At 44.3% G+C, this 4170-nt stretch overlaps 1 pseudogene; it reads left to right on the top strand.

Annotated features, from left to right (window-relative positions):
• The first annotated feature begins 2288 nt into the window (after positions 1 to 2288).
• Positions 2289 to 3065, top strand: LOC100951398 (annotated as a pseudogene).
• The last annotated feature ends 1105 nt before the right edge of the window (positions 3066 to 4170 follow it).

The raw sequence follows: 4170 nt of genomic DNA, 5'->3' as shown, positions 1-4170 counted from the left end.
TTGCTGGAGGTTTCTATTCGGCTGTCTTGCTCCCTCCCCCTCAGTAATTCAGGGTGGTTTCTTTCTGAGTAAGGAATCACCAAACTTTAGTTCTTGAATAGAATTTATTAACAAAATAATCGAGTACCTACTATGTGCCAGGTACTATTCTGGGCACTGGGGATATAAGAGTGAATTATACAGATAACCTCTTGCTGTCATGGACCTTTTATCCTAGTGGCATAAATGAATATGAAGAATGGCAGGTGGTGATAAGTGCTGCAGTAAATAATCTCCAATGATAACCATGGCTATCATCAATTCCTTCCCTCCTTGCACATGCATGCTACTCCTTCCACCAAATGATGGAGTCTATTTTCTCTTTCCTCTTTCAGGGCTGGCCTTTAGTTTTTCCTTGACCAAGGGTATGTTGCAGAAGTTTTGGCTTATCAGTTCTGGGACTGCCTTTTAAAAAGCCTGGCAATTTCCATTGTTTCTAAGGAAGAAGCCAGTTACTATGGAAGACACCCGACTACCCTAAGACCATTTTGCAGTGTGGAATTCCAAGCCAGCCATGTGTACAGTTCATCATTGAGGAGACCTGATGAACCCAGATAACAGCAAGAAGTGACACCCTACACATTAAATCCATCCCAACATTCTTCAGGCTCCAGAATGCCTGAAATTCTATCCCGCAAAATTGTGAGTGAATAAGGTGGTGGTTCTTTGAAGCCAGTAAGTTTGGGGATGGCTTGTGATATGGTTTGGATGTTTGTCTCCCTCCAAACCTCATGATGAAATTTGATCCTCAGTGTTGTGGGGCCTTGTGGGAGGTATTTGGGTCATGAGGGCAGATCCCTTATTAATAGCTTGGTACCCTCCCCATGATAGTGAGTCGGTTCTCACTTTATTACCTCGTGGGAGAGCTGGTTGTTTGAAGGAACCTGGTTCTACCTCCTCCCTCTCTTGCTCACTTTCTTACCGTGTGAACACACCTGCTCCCCCTTTGCCTTGCACCTTGATTGGAAGTTTCCTGAAGCCCTCACCAAAAGCAGATGCTGACACCATGTTTCTTGTACAGACTGCAGAACCATGAGCCAAATAAACCTTATTTCTTTAATAAATTATCCAGCCTCAGGTATTTACTTGATAACATGGCAAAATGGACGGAGACACCTTGTTATGCAACAATAGGTAACTAGGACAAATGCTCAGGAGAAAAATAAATCAGGGCAAACAGAGAAAGAGGCAAAGGTACTATCTCAGTGGGGATGGTCAGGGAGGGCCTCTCGGATAAGGAGACATTTGAGCTAAAACCCGAGGGCAGTCAGGGACCAGACTATTTTGTAATTTGCCATGAGTACATTCCAGGTGGAAGAAACAGTAAGTACTGACACTGAAAGGCAGGAAATGTTTGGCACATTCTGAGAATAGCACAGAAGCCAGTGTGGATAAAGCAGTCTCCTATAGGAGACCGGTAGGAAATTTGGGCAGAGGAGCGGCAGCACCACATCATCTGGGGGCATGATAAGGACTCTGAGTTTGACTCGGTAAGTTTTGAACAGAGGTGTGACATAATCTGATTTACATGTAAAAAGGCTTGCTTTGAAGTGGAAAACAAAATGCATGGAAGACAAGAATGGAATGCAATGCACTGCAACCAGTTAGAGTGCTATGCCAATAATTCAGGTAAGAAAGGATATTAGGTTGGACCAGAAAGGTAGCTGTAGAAATGATGAAAAGTAGCTGGATTTGGGGTGGTGCCTGTGGCTCAGTGGGTAGGGCGCCGGCTTCATATAACAAGGGTGGCGGGTTCAAACTCGGCCCCGGCCAAGCAGCAACAACAACAAAAAGAGCTGGGCATTGTGGTGGGCACCTGTAGTCCCAGCTACTTGGGAGGCTGAGGCAAGAGAATCACCTAAGCCCAGGAATTGGAGGTTGCTGTGAGCTGTGATGCTATGGCACTCTACTGAGGGCGATAAAGTGAGACTCTGTCTCTAAAAAAAAAAAAAAGTAGTTGGATTTTGGATTAATTTTAAAGATAGAGCCCATAAGAAGGACTGGTGGGTTGGATTGGGGTAGGAGGGAAAGAGTGGAATCAAAGCACCTGGCAGAATAACACTTCTATTTACTAAAATGAGTAAGAATGAGGGAGGAGCAAGTTTGGACACAAAAACTGAATTTGGTCCTGTGAGTGTTGTTTAGTTTGAGGTATCTATTAGAAAACTAATGTGGCTGAATATGCGAATCTGGGGTTCAAGAAAGTGATCATGGGCTCTTTTCTGTGGTGCCTAGGAGGCGTTCAGATACTTCAGGATGAAGCTGAGTATCTCCTTCCCAGCCACTGGCTGCCAGAAACTCATTGAAGTGGATAATGGACACAAACTTCGTACTTTCTATGAGAAGCGCATGGCCACAGAAGTTGCTGCTGACGTGGTGGGTGACGAATGGAAGGGTTATGTGGTCCAAATCAGTGGTGGAAACAACAAGCAAGGTTTCCGCATGAAGCAGGGTGTCTTGACCCATGGCCGGGTCTGCCTGCTGCTGAGTAAGGGCATTCCTGTTATAGACCAAGGGGAACTGGAGAAAGGAAGCGCAAATCTGTTCTGGGTTGCACTGTGGATGCCGATTTGAGTGTTCTCAAATTGGTTATTGTAAAAAAAGGAGAGAAGGATATCCCTGGACTGATTGACACTACGGTACCTTGGCGTCTGGGGCCTCTAGCAGAATCTGCAAACTTTTCAATCTGTCTAAAGAAGATGATGTTCGCCAATATGTTGTGAGAAATCCCTTAAACAAAAAAGGTAAGAAACTAGGACCAAAGCTCCCAAGGTTCAGCGTCTGGTAACTCCACGTGTCCTGCAACATAAACACCGGCAGATTGCTCCGAAGAAACAGCGTACTAAGAAAAATAAGGAAGAGGCTGCAGAATATGCTAAACTTTTGGCCAAGAGAATGAAGGAGGCCAAAGAAAAGCACCAGGGACAGATCGCCAAGAGACGCAGGCTGTCCTCTCTGAGAGCTTCCACTTCTAAGTCTGAATCCAGTCAAAAATAAGGATTTTTTTTTTTGAGTAACAAATTAATGAGATCCTATCTCCTCCCCCCCCAAAAAGAAAGAAAGAAAGAAAGAAAGAAAGAAAGAAAGAAAGAGAGAGAGAGAGAGAGAGAGAGAAAGTGGTCACGGTTAAAAATATTTACTTGAGAACTACTTATGATGGTAATTAAAATCATAATGTTTGATGAAATCAGTTAGGGATGAATGCAGCTCCAAACAAAAAAGAGGTCTGTAGAGGAGCCTTGGGGAATATGAGGGAGAGGCAACAACAAAAACCAATAATGGGCTGTTGGTTCCAGACAAGATAGAGCAAACTCATTCCATCCTATTCCTCCCATTTATTTTAAAAATATCTGGACAAAATTGGTAAAGCAACCAACAAAGACTCTGAAGTGTGGAGAAAAGAAGGCAGGATGATTGGGAATCTTGGTACTTAAACAACAGAAGCTGAGTACAGTGGCTCACACCTGTAATCCTAACACTCTGGGAGGCTGAGGCAGGTGGATTGCTTGAGGCCAGGAGTTTGAAACCAGCCTAAGCAAGAGCTAGACCCCACCTCTAAAAAAAAAGCCAGGTGTTGTGGTGGGTGCCTATAGTCCCAGTTACTTGGGAGGCTGAGCATGAGGATCTTTTGAGCCCAGAAGTTTGAGGATGTTGTGAGCTAGGCAGCTGCCATAGCCCTCCAGCCTGAAACAACACTTGAAAAAAAAAAAGAAAGAAAAGAAAAAGAAAGAAAGAAACATCCCAGTGGTGAGTTCCCTGTTTTGTTTTGTTTTGTTTGTTTTATCTCCTATATATCATCACTGCCAGCTCTGGAGAAGGCCACAGTCCAGAAATGTCAATAGGCACAGACAAAAAAATATGCCCCAAGAAAACCTACTCTCCTTTGCCAAGGTGGAAGCTCACCAGGGCAAAGACATTGTGATTATACCTGTGCTATTCCAGTTGAACACCACAAAGAAAGCCACATTTTCCTTCCTCTCAACTAGAAATTAGAAACAGGATTATTGAGAGGAAGGAGGTAAAGAAAGTGATTTTTAGGCTCGGCGCCTGTGGCTCAAGTGGCTAAGGCACCAGCCACATACACCTAAGGTGGCGGGTTCGAATCCCCAGCCCGGGCCCGCCAAACAACAA

This window comes from Otolemur garnettii, unplaced genomic scaffold, assembly GCF_000181295.1.
Source record: "Otolemur garnettii isolate 467f Iridium unplaced genomic scaffold, OtoGar3 scaffold00153, whole genome shotgun sequence".
Lineage (NCBI taxonomy): Eukaryota > Metazoa > Chordata > Mammalia > Primates > Galagidae > Otolemur > Otolemur garnettii.
This window is presented reverse-complemented; position numbering and strand designations above follow the sequence as displayed.